This window comes from Indicator indicator, chromosome 5 (assembly GCF_027791375.1).
Source record: "Indicator indicator isolate 239-I01 chromosome 5, UM_Iind_1.1, whole genome shotgun sequence".
Lineage (NCBI taxonomy): Eukaryota > Metazoa > Chordata > Aves > Piciformes > Indicatoridae > Indicator > Indicator indicator.
Genome location: NC_072014.1, coordinates 13,016,057 through 13,034,553, shown reverse-complemented (window position 1 = coordinate 13,034,553; position 18,497 = coordinate 13,016,057).

Genomic DNA, 18,497 nt, shown 5'->3' with positions numbered 1-18,497 from the left:
TCACACTACTTGATGTCTTTTGGGAAGTTAGTCCTGGGAGAGCTGCTTCCCTCCACGGCAGGAGTAAAGGACAGGCAAGTCCAAATCCTGCCTGCAGAGGAAGGCCTCCTGGAGCTTAGAAGATTACAGGGACACAGGCTGCTCACTCTGTCCCTTTGAGGTACTTCAAGTGCAAGAGGTGGTATTAATCCCTGAGGGGTTAGACTTGTGATGACCTCTTTACACAACACCATTATCCAATGACCACAATCCTTCCTCAGGCTTGAGCCAGAGTTGGTTGGCACATGTCTAACTATCAACCATGGCCTTTGCCTAGCCCGAGTCAAGTCAGAAGAGGAAGGGTCATGTGTTTCTGTCTCTGACTGCAATCTATCAGTGTTCAGTGTGCAATAACACACCTGCCACTGGTTTCCCTCTTAAATTTTCCCTTCCCTTTTCATGTTCTCTGTCAAACTCTCAAAACATGGAAGCTTTTACTATCAGTCTTTGGTCTTAAGCTCTTTACTATGAGGATGGTGAGACACTGGAACGCGTTGCCCAGAGACGTTGTGGATGCCTCGTCCCTGGAAGTGTTTGAGACCAGGCTGAATGAGGCTTTGAGCCACCTGGCCTAGTAGGAGGTTTCTCTGCCCATGGTAGGGTTAGTGTTGGAACAAGAGGATCTTTAAAGTCCCTTCCAACTCAAGCCATTCTATGATTCAAAAAATCTGAGTTGGGTTTCTTGTTTTTGCTTCTCATACCAAGAAGCCTCTGTTCAGTTCTCTGATTTTGCTGTGTGAGCTTTTAAAATGAGTTTTAGATACATTAAGTAAATTCACCCAATGCTGCAGAAAATGTCTTGTGTGCAATGACACAGTCAATTTTCCTTGTAGATGGGATGTCAGTAACAAATAGATCAATAGGGACATTCATGGACTGTGTTCTAGAGGAGTCTCATGTTTGTTTTCTTTTTGATGCTACAGCCTTTGCTGATACAGAGAAGCAGCTCAGATCTAGGCTGTTATGAGGACTAGGGTGAGGGATTGTACATCTTTTCTTTTTCCTTTTTTTTTTCCTTCTCCTTTCTGCTTACATGGCTCAGTAGAGGATGGACCCAGAGCTCAAGACATTTTTTTCCCTTCAGACGTAGTTTCTGCAGCGTAAGTCAGTCAGAGGTGGTTTTGAAGTGGGTCACAGAGACCAGACCAGGATTAGAGTTTTGCAGAGTTTATGGTTTTGTTTTTTTTTTTTTTTTTTTTTTTTTTTTTGTGGAGGAAGGCCTCATTTAAAATGTAATAAGGAGGATATCCTGTCCTAGCCGTGGGGTATTTTTGCTGGGAGAATCTAATCTATTTTTTAGCTCCTTTGGGTCAAGCTGTCTGAGACACAGGGTGAGGCTGTGCCTTTCTGTATGTTTTGTGTCTTTCTTTAAGTTAAAAAAGGGTGGGGACAATATAGATGCACTTCCTTATGTCTCCATCCTCCCCGGCAAAAGCAGTCACAGCAGTGTGTGAAAATGATTTACAAACTGACCTCTGCCCTCACGTCTTCTCCAGGCAAGATGAGGCAGTGCGAGGAGGGGGGGGTAATCATCCCCTCTGCTCCAGTGATTGGCTGTGTTATGGTGAAAGCCTCCCTGATTCATCACACGGAAAAATACAGAGTTTTTGAAGCATTAGTTAGCAAAGAGGCAGGAGGAAAACTTTGTGCAATACTGTTGCAGGCTGAGCACATCATGGCCTGTCCAAGAGGATGAAAGGCTGTGGTGGGGCTGCCTCAACCACACATGGCCACATGGGGTAACCTCAACCCTGCTGCCTCCCTTCAGGGATGCCAGCCTGAGAACTGCCTGGGAAAAGTCAATACGAGGGCTGGGGCTCTGCTTTTAGTTCCCACAGTCCAAGGCCCCTTCTGCCTTTTGGGAGGAAGGGAGAAGATGGCAGCAGAGCATCCCTCTCTATTCATCGCTGTCCTCAGAGGACATGGGGAGATGGCTGTCTGCTTGGGTCCTCATGGTCACCCCCATGGAAGAGTGCTGGGCTTGGTGATGTCAGACTGTGCATGGGCAGCGTGCAGGAAAATGGCTGTCACCGTCTGAGGGCCAGCGGCCTTCCCGTGCTCAAGATGGCCGCTGCCTCCAGAGGAAGGAGAGCACAGCCTCCAGAGGAAGGAGAGCACAGCCTCCAGAGGAAAGAGGGCACAGCCTCCAGAGGAAAGAGGGCACAGCCTTCAGAGGAAGGAGAGCACAGCCTCCAGAGGAAGGAGAGCACAGCCTCCAGAGGAAGGAGGGCGCAGCCTCCAGAGGAAAGAGGGCACAGCCTCCAGAGGAAGGAGAGCACAGCCTCCAGAGGAAGGAGAGCACAGCCTCCAGAGGAAGGAGAGCACAGCCTCCAGAGGAAGGAGAGCACAGCCTCCAGAGGAAGGAGGGCACAGCCTCCAGAGGAAAGAGGGCACAGCCTCCAGAGGAAGGAGAGCACAGCCTCCAGAGGAAGGAGAGCACAGCCTCCAGAGGAAGGAGGGCGCAGCCTCCAGAGGAAGGAGGGCGCAGCCTCCAGAGGAAGGAGGGCGCAGCCTCCAGAGGAAAGAGGGCGCAGCCTCCAGAGGAAGGAGAGCACAGCCTTCAGAGGAAGGAGAGCACAGCCTCCAGAGGAAGGAGGACGCAGCCTCCAGAGGAAGGAGGACACAGCCTCCAGAGGAAAGAGGGCACAGCCTTCAGAGGAAGGAGAGCACAGCCTCCAGAGGAAGGAGAGCACAGCCTCCAGAGGAAGGAGGGCGCAGCCTCCAGAGGAAAGAGGGCACAGCCTTCAGAGGAAGGAGAGCACAGCCTCCAGAGGAAAGAGGGCACAGCCTTCAGAGGAAGGAGAGCACAGCCTCCAGAGGAAGGAGAGCGCAGCCTCCAGAGGAAGGAGGACACAGCCTCCAGAGGAAAGAGGGCACAGCCTTCAGAGGAAGGAGAGCACAGCCTCCAGAGGAAGGAGAGCACAGCCTCCAGAGGAAGGAGGGCGCTGCCACCACAGGTATCCTCGGAGCAGCGAGGAGCCACAGACCTGTAACCCCTTTCTGTGGCTGCCACCACTGCAATTAAAAAAGAGAATTGTGAGGCTGTAGAGAAACCAAAGCTGAAAGAACCTTCACATGGACATTTATTGCTATTGTCCAACAATTTTCTGGCTAATGAAAATAATATAAGGGTTTGGTAAGAACTCTGTTGCACTCAAGTCTTCTGAATATTTGAAAATGGGTTTTATCAGGACTGGAGATTTAAAAATATAATTACTGCTCTTTGTTGTATAGGCTCTGCCAATGGAGGGCTGTCCATGGCGGGGGGATGGTGGTGCCGCCAAGACCTGCTCACACATCTTTTCCCTGTGGCTCACATGGACCTGAGCATGAACTCTTCATCTTGAGCTTTTGGCAGAGACAAAGCCTCAGGTGAAATAGTTCAACCTCGTGTTGAAATATTTAGGTTTTCCTTTCTCAGTGTTGGCAGGACTGAGTGTGTTATAAAACAGATCATCTCCGGTAATTACAACCCTACCTGGATTCTTGGGATGCAAGGGCTCCCTGGGGACAGTCTGTGGAGCCTAAGCCTTAAGGAGCAGCCCAGGACTACACAACACTGAAGCCTGGACAATGCCATTGTGGTCTGAGCTGATCGTGAGGAGGTCGACAGGGAACAGTGTTTCTTCTAGGGCCTATAAGGCTTTGAAATGCTTCCCCTGTGCAGGCCACAGAGAGGAGAATGTGCTCTCATCTCTTACACCAGAGTAGGAAGGAACTTATGTTGCTTGACCTGTCACCTTCTGTAGCTTGTGCGGTGGCTTGTGTGGTCATCTCCCTCTCACAGCACTTGAACTGGCACTGTTCTCCACCCAGGCCATCACTTTTGTCTTTTCCAGGATGGAAATGTTGACCTGTGGGAAAAATCTTCAGGCTTGTTTGCCTGGCATGCACTATCTGCAAGAGTGGATGGTCCCACCTGGCCTCGATCCAGTCAAGCTGGTGTTGGAGTGGTGCATGGTAAGTCCCATCTGAGCAGAGGGCTGCTGGGAGCACAGCTGTGGTCCAGCTCTCCCACCACCTTGGCCTGCTGGCATGTCTCCCTGATAAATGAGCTGCTACATTGTGGAGCAGAGTAGGGAAGAGAAACCAGGGCCTGGACCGCACACAACAGCTGTGATCTTGACATGGACCCCCTCAAGGCTGAGGCACTCTCTCTCCGTGGGGGTGAAGGTCTCACTTGGTAGGGGATCTGCAGCCTCCACCCCTAAACCTCAAATCCACTAGTGTGCTGGAAGAGAGGGTGCTCTCCTGCAGAGTTTGGCTCCATGATCAGCTGGGGGTCTCTTCCCTGTGTTGGCTCAGAGACTTGCCCCTGGGCTTCTCTGTTTTTGCTGCCATCTGAATAGCTTTGTCCCTGGCTTGTGTCCCCAGGGCTAGGGCAGACATCTTCTGAGAGTAATGAGCAGGTAATTTTTCACATCCATCTTGGACAGCATATGGATAAAATTAAGGAAAAAGGAAGACTGGAAAAGAAACAGGCTGTTTCTGCAGGAACAAATTACTGTATTGAAAGAGAAGGGGAGGGAGGAGAAACTCAGCCCTTTTCCCAGCTCCCATGCAGATTGAATAAGATGTCCAGTGCCCCAAGTACCAAATGGTCTCAATTTGCTCCTGCGTCAAATAAAGTTGGTTCTCAGTTGGCTGGGGCCTTGGCAGGGCCATGAGGGTGCATTTCATAACAGCAGCAACAACAACAAACAGCATCAAAAACCTGTTGAAACTGCGCTATGCTCAGAACAGAAAACACATGCAAAAAGGAAAAACTCCCTCGACGAAGAAGCTAATGTAATTAGCCCTGACAAGCTCTGCAAATCAGAAGCAGCCAAGCAGTGGAAGTGGAGGGGAGAAATAGTCCAAAAGCATTTTGTAGGCAAATGTAAATAGGTCATCATTAGCTGTCTTCGAACAAAATGTTCCTTGGTGGGGTAAGCAGAGGGACAGGCCTGGCTCTAGGAAATATTGCAGAAAGCCTGGCAGAGCTTTGGGTGAAACAAAGATTTCCTTGAGATGCTAGATGAAATGACTGTTCAGCACTCTCTCATTACAAAGAGCTCCCAGGATTTCCCCCTTTGATCACTTGGAGCTCCTGCCTGACTGGTTAGGTGCTCTAGGGTCTCCTGAACAGATGTGACTAACTTCAAGCTGAAGGTCCTCCTGCTTAGGAGCACCTGCTCTGCTAGGTGCTACCTAATTGTCAAAGGAGACATACAGAATCCTCTCCTTGGAGCTCAGATGGAGTAATGAAGTAGTGAGAGCATTTAGTGTGAAGAGAGAGCAGCAGTAACAAAAGAACTGCACACAAATCCAGTGTATCTTGCCTAGACTCTGAATCAAAACCTACCTGTATCAATAGTACTTGGTCCTGCCCTACTGCTCCTGACACACAGAGCTCTTCCTCTCTCCAGTGGAGGCTAGGCAAGAGTGCCACAGCTTTCACCTGCTGTTTCTGGGACTGAGCAAGGAAGAACCTTTGGACCTTTCAGGTAATGTTAAACTTCATCTCTGTTTCTGATCTCAATAGGGAGATTGGCATTACATTTTCATTAATTAATGTAACTACAGAAAGGTGGTCCTGAAGAGTTTTGCTTTTGCTTGTCTTGAACTTTTCCCAGTTTCCCTCAGTAATAAAGGCATGTTCAGAAATTGTTAGAAAAGGGGGAAGAAGCTGAAAAGATGGACTTGTTTGCTGCAGAGCCTGTGGCCTTATCCTGTGTGGCCTTATCACAGTCACTCCAGGTCAGCCTCTGAAGCCCTGTATTACTAGGAGTAGAGATACACCTAAGACTGCTTCACCTCTGAGCTTCCAGGATCAGGAATGTCCGGGCCTGGAAGTTTCCCTCAGATCCCAGTGTTTAATAGGCATTGTTAGCTCTATTATCTTAAAGTGGGTCTAACTCTTGTTGAGCCTTCTTATGTTTGTGACTCACACAAAGCCTTGTGGTGATGAAATCTGCTGTTTAACTGTGTGCTGAGAGAAAAAATTGTCTCCTTTTGCAGTGTTAAACCTGTCGCTGCTGCAGATCCCTTAGGCCTTGGATTGTATGGAGTAATAACCAGCTTTTGTATTCCTTCATGGTTGTTTTTGGTTGTGACTGTCCTGTTTATTTTCCCTCTTAGTTCTCTTTCTCTTCAAACCTTCTACAGAATTTTTCTCTGCATGTTAAAGAGCAACACCCTGGTAGTAACTGGGTTGGGCTGATCACCATTGCAGAGATGACTTTGGTTTCTACCATCTCCTCCCTTTAGTGAGGAACTTTATTTACTTTACATCTTGTCAGAAGTTACTGTGAAAAGATAGCTCAATACATTGCACATCTCCCTGCACTCTTCTCTCTGCTTCCTTGTAGTTCTTCATGTATATTTTGGCATAAACTAATTGTTGTGCTCAGGATTTCTCCTGAGGCTCTCTTCAGATGTTGCATTTGTCACTGTAGGGTTTTTTGATCCAACCTGAGCAGTACTTCTTGTTTTCATGTTTGGTCTCTATAAGAGCTCTTCAGTGAATCACAACCTGGTCCTGGCAGCAGATTTTTATTATTTTACACCTTGGCTTCAGATCCTTCTCTCTTGGCCTCTTTAAAACAAATGCGCATTGCCATTAGCTTTTCTGTGCTGGTCTTATTTTTCTGGGTGTGTTTAAAGTGCTTCATGTGCAAGTATATGATGTGAGCAGGGTGTTGGAGCAGAGCTAGGAAAAGTAAGTGTTGTTCTTAATCAGTGAGTCCTTGTGTTTGTTTGGATTGTTTGTATCTGGTCACCACATGGAAGATCTTGAAGTTTCAGTTTACTTGTTCTGCATGAAGGGTGAAACAGCTGGACTCAGAAGATCAGTACCTCCCATTCACTCTCTCACCATATTTTTAATTGACTCATAATTCTCTGTATCTTACTCTGCATCTTGCTCTGCAGTATTGTCAACAGCCTGTTTTCAAGCAGCTGGCTTCATCTCTCACTCTGAGAGAACCCACAGAGTGGGAGTGGGGGAGACCTCCCCTTTGTCATTGTGTAGGAAAAAGGGATTCTTTTATTCTTACCATAAATTTAAAATACTTCCACTTGCCTGTCAAACAACAGATTAGTTGCAGATACCAAGTGTGCATTTCTTAGTTTGGCAGTGAAGACTGTACCTGTACAAACATCCTTCTGAACCCGACCTTGAAAATACAGAACGGCTGAGTTGAAAGTTTTCTATCTGCATTAGCATCCGTTTGCTGTGGTCAGTGATGCACCTGGATGCTTCCTCACACCTGAAACTTTCTGGTGAATCTCCTGTGGTCCCCTATTGCCACAGATACACATTTTACAAACCAATCTGGCCTAAAGTCTCTGCTGGAAGTTTCCAGGAACAGAACCTGAATGAATAGAGCTTGGCACCAGTTTGCACCTGAATGTGCAGCAGCCAGACAGGGAAGCCCTCTTGCCAAGGTAAAAACTCTCTTATCTTTAGTGGAGCAAACATTTACCTCCAGGTTCCTCTATGTTTTAACAATGACTCTAAGGAAACTGGAAAACTGGCCCTGAAAGGTCCAGAGCTGACACGTGGAGAGCAGTGGAAATTGAATGGTACCCCTACACCACTGAGGTTGTCCTGGCCATGTGCAGTTTGCAACCCACCTTGGCTGGATGTTGAGCTTTAGACCTTGAGAGGACTGGGAACATCACATTCAAGAAGAGGTGCCTCAGAGAAATCTAGCTTGACTACTGCCTCTGGTTGTTTGCCCTTAGGGAAATCTTTGGGTGCTGGTATTGCTGTGATGGAGAGATCCTACTGTTGATCTTCCTGCCATTAATACAAGGCTGGGTGTTTGTAAAGGGTGTGACCACCAATGACTTGGATCCAGTGCCAGGTGAGAGGTATTTGGTGCATAATCCAGTTAAGGTCTCCTGAGAATGCCAGTGAAACTCCTTTGTGTCCTCAGCAGAAAGAAGACTAATAGGGGCACAGAGGTGCAGTGTGGTTGTGGAAGGAGAGGGGCTAAGTATGTATCTAGCTATCTGTGGTCTCTGAAACCTTCCTTCACCTGCTTTTCTGTTGGAGTCTTTCATGACTAAAACAGTAGTTGAGTTCTACCCCAGATCTTTACCTATTTCCAGATCTCTATCCATTTCTGGTTTTTTTGCCTGGTGCTAGATGCTGTTGGACAACAGACTGGGCTACTTGCTTTTTTCCCAGCTGTGTCTGGCTGAAGGCTTGATTTGAAGATAGTGCTTCATAGGCTGCTCCAGCTTTTAAACTCAGCTAGAGAAAATTTTCATGGCTTTATTTTCCACAGACCAGTATCCAGGGGACTAGAAGAAACAGCTGTGCAATTGCATTTATGGGTGACAAAGGACACTTCAGTTTCCAAAGCTAACCCCTAGCAAAAGGGATCTTTAGAGCGATCCCCAGTGCAGGGCACACCCCTTAAATTCTTTCCCCCATTATAGGGAGGGACAAGAGCCATAAGGCAGTTAAATACATCAGCTTCCCCTACCCAGTTTGATAGACCCAGGGACTGTACTGCTGATTCAAGAGCACTGTGGACTGGTTTCTGCAGCATTTGTTCTCTGCACCAGCAACTCCTTCCCACCCAGCTCTTCAGCCTTCTCTGTGGTTTTCTGCTTAGCTTATCAACTAGTTTTCCCATCCCCAACCACTGACAGACAGCTCATCCCAAGAAAAGAAAAACAATGAAATATGGATGCTGCTGCTGCTTCAACCAGGGCCCCTCTGCCAGGCACGAGTGTGTCAGCTCTGCATAGCCCAGCAGCATCACTACAAGCCTTTCTGTGTCCATGGTGTGTGCTTCCCAGTTGTCCCAGAAACACAATACTGTTGTCAGAGGTTGTTTATTAGCCCCTCCATCTGGAATGGAAGCTGTTTGCTCTGGAGAAGAAACCAACAGGCTTTGTGCTTGCTGCACACTATGAACGCATGTAGAAGGCCACATCCCCTCCTGCCCTGAGCACCAGTGGTCTTCTCCTGGGGATGGCACCTCACTGACACAGGATTGTTCTTCCTATGGCAAAACTTCTTCAATAGTGAATAGTCATGACAAGCTTGGTTGAAACGATAGGTGACTTGGTTTATTGAAAATAAACAACATAAACTGCACAGATATATTTACAGTGATCAGCTGCTGCTTTTAAGTGGGCTCTATTTCTCTTAGATTTTCTTCTTGCTGTAACATTCCTTCTCCCCTGGAGACTGAGTGCCAGCAAACTGTTCTCAGTTAGTTGTCTTCTGTCTTGAACCATGGTGGAGTCACTACTCTCTGTTTATCTTTCCCACCATGTTGCACCTTTTCATAGCTTGTTGAAGGAGTCCGCTGCTTCCTATGGTGCTGTTGAAATGCTGAATCATCCCTCTTCTTCTTTTAGCCCATGCAAATGAGGTGTCTTCCCCTCCCCTGGGTGGCAGACTGGGCCAGCTTCTGGATCCTTGCATTTTTTTGACCCAACCTTTTTCCTCATTAGAGTTGAGGGTATGATGCACATACTCTAGCTGCTTTGTGTTGACGGAACATCATTCTCAAGACTACTGAGACTAGTTCAATTAAAAACACGATGTGATGTTTGGCTCCAAACAAGAGCCTGCCCATTGTGATCTGTGCATTAGTCTGTTGATATTTTGCTCTCGCAGGAGAGGTTTCCATAATGCTGTCCAGCTGAGCCTGCTCATACTAAGATATTGGCACGTTGCTCTATAGGCTATGAACTTCCAGGAATTTGTAGGTGTAAATCTGACTTGCATTGTCAGAGGCTGGTGGTGGTGGTGGTGAATACAGAGTATGCTGCTCAAGTTGTGCTGTGCAAGCACAGGAACCTCAAGTCTAATAACAGCTTTGGAGTCAACTGGAGAACAGCTATTGTTCTCAGGGCTTTTCACGCATATATTACTTCAAGGTTTTCCTCTCCTTTCAGCTTGAGTACTTGGGGATGGAGGAATGAAGGAAGCAAGCTTGACAGTGCTTAATGCATATTTCTTGGAGCAAATGTATTGGCTTATTTTGTTTTAAACAGCTTATTGCAAATGCGAAGCAGCTGTGGATTTTGTGATGATTTTTTCTAAATTTATTTTTTAGAAATAAGGGGTCATCTTCCTCTTAGTTCATAGCATGCTTGGTGTAGGAAAATAATCCAGTACTGAAGAATTTCAAATTAGTTACTCAACCACATTTTTCACTGTGTGATCTATTAAAGTCTGTTCAGTAAGCAGCCTGATGAGAAGGAATCTGGGGTTTTCTCAGGGCTCCCTCTCCACCATTCCCTTCTGAAGCTGAAATTAAGGCATCCCACAGTTCCACACATCATATCCATAAAGAGATTTAGGTACACAAGTCCCACTTCTAAATATGGTCTCCTAGCCTACCTCCAGGGACATTCAATCTTTCCAGTATCTTGTGCTCTCTACAACAAAGCTCTTAGTTACATTTGAAGCCCCCCAGGGTGTCTGATCTGGACATCCCTACACATCTCTGAGGAACCTAGCCATAGGGGATTTGAGGAGCGATGTAGTAGTGCTGTGATTTTGATTTATGCGTCCTTCTCCCTAAGAGAAGGCAGCAGGGTTTGTCTTTGGACCATAACACCCTAACTGAATATGCTGTACAGCTTTGATATAATGTTAAGGAGAGAAGGGAATTCAAGGGTTAACATGAAGCAGATAGGACTCCAGCTCTTCGGAGGCAGGCTAGCCAGGAGATTTTTCACTTGGTTTTAGTGGGAGCATTTTTCAAGTACGAAGTATTATTACTGCTTGGGATGGATGGCAGAGACTATTCATTTTATAGTACATAGTTTGCAAAGTGGTTGCTGGTGCCCTGTGAGATTAAAAATGTCCTGGCAATTCATCTATGGAAGATACCTCAATTAGTCCTGCAAAATGTTGGAGTACTGATTGCTTGCTGATGCTGGGCAAGGACTGTGATGGTCTGTGGTAATTCTTGGGAGTGGATGACATGCTCAGTGCCCAGCTGTATATTCTCAGCTGTTGCCCCTTGTTGAGAGCTGAAAGCTTCCAGAGGGACTCTTAGTGGGAAAGCAGCAGAGTTCCCTTTGTTTGTGCCAGCCTCCCCAGAGAGACCTGGTTTTTAGCACAGCTCCATTGCACAGTAGATGCAGACACCTCATGACAAAGGACCAGACCCTGAATATTTGGAAGGAGGGAGATAATAAGGCAATCTGGCACAGCAATTTCATGAGCCTGGCATGTCAACCCTGACAATGTAAACAGCTCTTTGAGGTGAAATGTTGCTTTTCAGTTTCAGAAATCTGCCAGCCAAGCTCTCTGCCAAAGCGTGGCATGAATGAGGTGCCCTATATTTTCTTGATCTTCTTTTCCACCCCTTTTCTGCAAAAGGGAGATAACCGCTAGCTTGGTGGGGCCAGTCTATGGCCCTGGGAGCCTCAGTGGTTGGTGTGCTCTGCAGGAGAGCTGCCCTGAGTGCGGGAGATGTGGGAGGCCTCCCTGAGCCACACATCGCTTTTTAAAGCTGTTTCAATAAGGAGATAGAATGAGAGATGAAGCCACTGCTGCTGCAATAGCATCCAAGCCCTGACAGAGCCCCCAAAGCCATCTCCAGATGCCTCCTGCAAGGAGCCTCTGGAGACTTGCACAAGATCTGCTGAGGAGGAGGGAATGGGGCAGCTCTCTTCCTGGGGCTGATATCAGCCTTCAGCAGTCCTCTGCAACCACCATCTCCACTGTATGCACCCACGCTCTCGGCTCTGAAGTTTGAGAGTGCCAGCCTCTAACTTTTGACCTCTCCCACAACTCTAATTCCAAGAAACAATGCCCTAAATCTGTGCACAGTGACAGCTCGCTGATTCCTACAGCAGAGCTTGTTAGAAGATTTGAATCTACTAATAGGAGTTGGCCTGATAAAAGCGACTTTTTTCTTCACTTCCCCACTTAGCAGCTATATGCAGCCCGAGTAATCTAGAAATTAAATTGGCTGTTTTTCAAGCTTCTGCTATGCAATAGAAATGGAACCCCTGCAGTGCAGTGCAGTGTTTCCAATTATATTTTGGGGCATGTTGCTAATTTTTGGCAGACAAACAGGCCAGGCAAATGGCAGGTGGCAGGCTGTTTTCTTATTTTACCAGGAGCATGGGGGAAAGGAGAGGGGAGAAGGAGCTGAGCTCTCTGCCAAGAAATATGACCTCGCGCTAGTGTGAGCAGAAGAGTTTTGGCACATAGTGGAGGATGGAGGGTTGGGCAGGGATGGCTGGGCCCATTTACATCCCCTCCTGCTAGGAGAACGCAAGCACGCAAGCAGGACTAGAATAAACACGCTTGAGCAACAGCACCCTCCGGGTCTGGACTTGGGCAGCTCTTGGTTGTATGTAGCTCCACCAAGGCTAATCAGCATCACTTGGAACGCCAGTGTCATCTGTGAACTCATGGTCTACCTCTCTGTCATTACGTAGCTCTCTCCTCCCCTTTACCACACAGGGAAAAAAACCCGCCCTGGCTTTTGTTCATTAATTTATTCATTCCACAGCTAATGGGTTTAAGATGGCACTGTCTCTGGAGGGCCTGGATGGATTTTCAAAGCTATTACACAACCTGCATCTATGTGCACGCAGATGTGGAGTGAGGGTATTAATAACCAGAAGCTAGTACTCAGGATCTGCCTATATTCCAATGTGTCTTCCCACCTCAGGACGCTGGCATGGTGGCATGCATTTTGGGAGTCAGAAATGGTGGTGTGTTTGAAAAGAGAAGTCAGAGCTGGTTTTTGTTCATGTGGACCAAGAGCAAAGCACCCATCTCGCCCTGGTGATGCAGCAGCCCTGGAGGACTATAGGGAAAAAATGCACCAAGACTCAGCATGGAGGCTTCTAGATACTTTATTTAGAAAACAATTCCAAAACCAAATTGTGAAAGCCATGAAAGAAGGTTCTGAGATACCTTATTCCAGAATAATCTGAAGCTTTTCTTGGGCTGGGTTTATGCAGAAGCTTAGGAGCACAAATTTTGTATAATTGCTGGATTTTGTTATACAGCAGTTTTTTTTTCACTGGAGAAACCTGGAAGTGTTTCCTTTTGAAAAGCCTGTAAGGAGAGACTGGAGATGGGAGAAGATTTTCCTGTAAAGGAAAAATATTGGGCATTATGTTGCTGAGCATTGATTTGGTGGAGTCGCATCTTTTGAAAGGGGTTGGACATACTGAAGGTTTATTTCAAGCTAGTTTTGCTGCTATGCCTTAGATCTATTGTCAGAGGTCTTTGGCTGATGGAGCGTCATGGTGACAGAGTATTAGCTCTGGCTAACAGAAAGCAAGAGGCATGCTAGTGTGGTATGAAATGAGTGTGGCTGGCCATGTTTTCCTGTCTACAGCAGGTAAATCACTTTGCAGCTCTTTTGTTGGACCCTTTCAAACTGTTCTTAAAAGTCTGCAGGGACTGGCAAAGGGTGCATTGCTTTGCCATTGGGGCACATTCCCTCCTAGCTGGTGCTGGTAAATGTTCCTGGCAGTAGAAGTATCCCAACAAAGAAGATCTCAACACCCAGCTCCACCTATCACTCTGCCTATTCAAACGCTGACATTTTATCCTCAGCCTCCTTCTCCTGCTACTGTTTCACTGTAGGGACAAGCCCAGATATTTTTGGCAATGCTAATGTTCTTGAAATGTCTTTCAGCTGATAGCAAGCCAGCTAGTTAGGGACTTGCAGGATCCTCTGTGACCTTATTTCAGAAGCAAATTGTCAGGGTTTCAAACCGTTAATTTGCTTTCTTGTAACCTGCCTGAAGGGCCTGGAAACTGGGGCCCTGGTCAGCTTAAATCTTGGCAATGTGCTTTCAGGAGGAGGTTCTGCCTGAGGATGGAAGGATATTAGTAATGGATTGTTCCACTGCTAATGGGAGTGTGGTTAATATATTGCAACCTTTATGTTGAACGTTTCTAATCACATATCTGAAATTAGATGACAAGCAATTTACTGTTAGACCTTCTGCACAGTGATGGGCTAAATCTAGCTCTTGGTTTTGCTGATGTAAGTTCAGAAATGTTCTGTTGACTTCACATGAGGGATGCTGGATAAGCTTGATTTGATGCCTTTTTTTTTTTTTTTACCCCAATCTGTCCCATGTCATCCATGTGCTGTAAGGACTGAGAAGCAGCAGTGTGTTATATGGCCTGTGCATGGTCCTCTGAAGGGAAGTCAGTCCATTTGCAAGGTAGCAGCTACCCTTAAAGAGCTGAAAAACCTTGTGAAAATCCATGGCCTGTCTGCTCTGGCTTTGATCAGGCAGATCCAGTATTTTTTATCTACTCCATACTGTGAGAAATTATGCCTATGACAATGGCAAATCTTGCTTTTCATGAGACTTCTCCTCTGTGGTTGCAGCACTGCATGAGAGGTGAATACCATTGATGCAGCAACTATTCTTGGTGTCCTGGGCAAGTTTTTTCCTGGTGTCCAGTCTAAACCTTCCCTGGTTCAACTTGAGGTTGCTTCCCTCTTGTCCTACCACTTGTTTCTTGGGAGAAGAGACTGATACCCATCTCACTACAAGCTCCTTTCAGCAGATAGTTGTAGAGAGCAATAACATTTCCTTTCAGCCTCAATGTCCTTGTAGTGAGGGGCCTGAAACTCAAGCCAGAAATTCAATGTGCAGCCTTGCCTGTGCAGAGGACAGGGAGAAAATCACTTCCTTAGTCCTTCTAACCACACTCTTCCTGATACAGGCCAGGATGCCATTGGCCTTCTTGGCTACCTGATCACACTGCTGGCTCATATTCAGCCATCTATCAATCAACATCCCCAGGTCCTTTTCCACTAGGCAGCTTTCTGGCCACTGTCACATTGCATGAGGTGGTTGTGATCCAAGTGGAGGACCTAGCACTAGTTCTTGATGAATCTCTCTTACAACTGGTGTTGACCTATAGATCCAGCCTGTCCAGGTCCTTCTCTAGAGCCTTTCAACTTTCTAGCAGATCAGCATTCCCTCCCAACTTGGTGTCTTCACCTGCCAGTGTCAGAATGGTTCTGGTGGCCTTCATAGCTGTTTGTCTCTCTGCAGTAGTGGAAGATTTAACTTTATCAAACTTTATGAGCATATATGGAGCACTGCTGAGCCTGATCCATCACTTGCAGTCCTTACCAACCTACAAGATTCATTTCTGTTTAAGTCTTATCACTAACCACATATTTACTTTGCTCTGATTCTAGAAATGGTAGCCACTTACTTGTGGTTTGTTTGATCCTGAGGCAAGGCTCACTGCTACATGCCATTGAAGGCTTTTCTTTACTTTATTTATCTGTACTTCTGCTGTTGGGAGGGCAGGACTTGTCCCAGCTGTGAAGCCTGTTGCACATCTGGACAGCACAAAAATTGCTGGACAGGTTCAGGCTGCCAATCTGTTCAGTCCCATTTCCTGTCTCTGACAGTGGCCAAAGACTAGACTCTTTAAGACTACCCACCCCAGAAATTCCATATCCTTATTCCTAATGAAAGTTATTCTAAATCCTGAAACAAAGAATAAAAAAAAAACCAAGTGCAGTGAACACACAATTAAATGCAAAGAGTGCTGGTAGCCCTGTGAAGAAGCCAGCACAACTTCAAATGTGCCTTGGGCTGGGCCACATCCTTTGTTTTCATGCTTCACTTTGACTTGCAAAGATATAGACTTAACTTCTTGTCTTCTGCAAGCTGTCCCAGAAAGGTCTGTGCTCTGCAGGGCACTCAAATTCACTTGGCACCCTCAGGCGTACTTGCATCTCCAAAACCACCTGCATTCATTAGCCTGGCTGCCAAACCGATGAGGCTCTGCACAGTCTTTCCTTTTCAGCATCTTAATTCTCTTCCTGCTTATTTCTGGAGAACATACCCCAAGGACAACATACATACCCCTGTGCCTGTGACACTGCCTGAAGCCTGTGGCACAATGGAGATTATGTTATGTTTTTCTCAGGGTAGCTGCTTGTAATGGCCATATAATATTAAGGCAAGGTGCTTTGAAATTATTTTGGAGAAGAAGAATGTATCCCCAGTTCCTTCGTCTAATGAAGATCTCTGTAGACCTGTTAGGGTAGGATCTCTTCTCTTGTTCCCATGACTTGCAAGTCTTTCACAGTTTCACAAAATAAAATGGAAATCGGGTGACTCCCTACACAGAGCCTTTTGGTTTTGTTTTGTTGTTTTTCATGCTGTGATTAAGGATGTGAAAGCTTCGGCTCTGCTGCCTGTAAATTGTGTGCCGACATTTACATTGGCATTTGAACTAGAACTGTGTTGTCTTCTTTCGGAAGCAAAATGAACTGGGGGGAGAAGGGGGGGTAAGGAGGGGAATATAGCCCTGGAATGATAATAGATAAACACTTGCACTCTAATAAATTTAGGTGTTAATGTCTTGTTTTTCTGCTGTTTGGTTGCTATAGAGATGGGCCGCCTGAACTCATGGGTTTGTTGTGAGAAGTTCAATATACATTTGCCAAATGTTCTGTTTCTCTAGTTACTTCTCTGCTTTTTCCATGCCACAGAGCAAATGAGTTTGGAACCAAAACCTTTCCACCCTCCATGAGTTAAGAGCGAGGGGTCGCTGGGAAACAGAATCCCAGAAATATGGGCTTGCTGTAGGTTCTGCAGAGCTACTAAAATAGATGCAGGAAACATCATGGAGTAGCACTGCTTACAGTATAACCCTCCAAGGCTATTTCGGAAGCTAGCTACGTATTTATAGTGTGCATTCCATGAAAGGCTGCAAATCAATGTCAGCATGAACACAATAAGCAAGGGGGAGTGCTTACCTCACAAAGAAAGTGAGCAGGTAGAGACTTATATTTCTCCTCCTGCTCCATAAGGACCTGCAGTATAGACACCTCAGGAAGACAGCACACTGTGGTACATCTGCCTCACTTGCTGCAGGAACTTGCTCTGCCTCTGATTTTCTCTACGTGCTTGTTCTTGCTGTCTGAGGCTCATCCAGGGCTAAAACAGACCTCTTTGACTTGTGTCCTGGGATGCTTGTGGTGAGCTGATGCTTCTAGGTTGGATGTTTCTATGTGATGACTTCTGAGGTTTAGCAGCAGGTCATTTGAAGTCTATTCTGGGCATAAATTTGTCTGGGTAGATCTAGCTTTTTGGATTTGTTTTTAAAGGCCCAAAGAGATTTTCATCCTATTGTATGCATTGCAGGCTAAAGGGTACCAGGAAGATTGCCTCCAAGATGTGTGCAAGGAACATCTGTTTTCCAGGGCTTTACTTCTGCTGGAAGAGGCACGTGTACCCATTTCATCCCTCCACAGAGTTTCCATTGCTCAGCTGAGCTGAGGTACAGAATGTCTCATAATTAAATGGTGTTTGTGCACAGAACGTTCACCATGAGCATTTTTCTTTTGAGAGACTGAAAAACAAAATAAATAGGTGATTATTATTTGGAACGATAATTTCCCTGTTCCTGTTGTGTGATAAATCTCATCTCAGCTTTGTTTAGAAAGTAGTATTTTTACTTTAAGTTTGGAGCATCTCTGTGTCAAATCATCCAGCTGCAAGCAGCCAAAAGAGGCCCTGACTCATTCATCTCTGCTGCAGAGGCAACAGCGTTCCAGGGAGTGTTTCAGGAGAAGCATGTACTGGGACAAGCACTGTTGTGTGGGGAAGGCAATGGAGGAGGTGAAGGAACTGCTGTCAGGCAAGTGGCCCTTTGGGGAAGAGGACAACAATGAGATGTTGCTTTTGTGGGTCTCTAACACCCACTTGAACGTCCTCTGATGCTAGCTGTCATTAAGTGGGAAATAAGCTCATGCAGCTATGTGTGGTCTTCCTGGGAATTTGAACTTAGCCACAGACATATGTGTCTTTTCACCTAGAAGTCACTGAAAATCCACCAGTGGTTAGGTGGGGATTTTTTTGTTGGTTGTGTTTGTTTGTTTGTTGTCAGAACCTCTTCAGAGCACCAAGACACACCACTTTCTCTCCTTTAAAAAGGAAAAAAAAAAAAAGGCAAAATCCAAAGCTCTGAACAAATTTTTATTTTTCAAAGCTAAATATTTGGTGGCTGCTAAGCACTAAGCTGAAAGGTTTGATGCAAAAATACTGTTTTCCAAAATCTCCTTCCTGAAGTTGGTGCTTGTTTAGAGAGAAAAAGAAAAAAAAAAAAAGAAAAAAAAAAAAGACATTTTTCCCTCTATGCAGAAAATAATCTCTGTGATTTCTTACGCTATGCTTATCACAGCATGTCTGGAAAGCTTTATCCAAAATGAAAATGTGTCTTGTTTTAAAAGCTGTTTCCTTCTATTTGAAACTGTTGATGGTTTTTGTGTGTATTCAGTGTGGCTGGGGAGTTTTTCTGTGTCTCCTGGCAAAGATCAGTGCACTTTGATAATAGGACAAGTGATTTGCTAATTGATGGCAGGGTGTTGGGACAGGTTTTGTCTGATCCTGCTCTTTGGCTGCTTTTGGAGTATTTTGGTTTGTTGTTTATTATTCAGAACTGTGGCTGCAGTGTCACAGAGAAAGACACA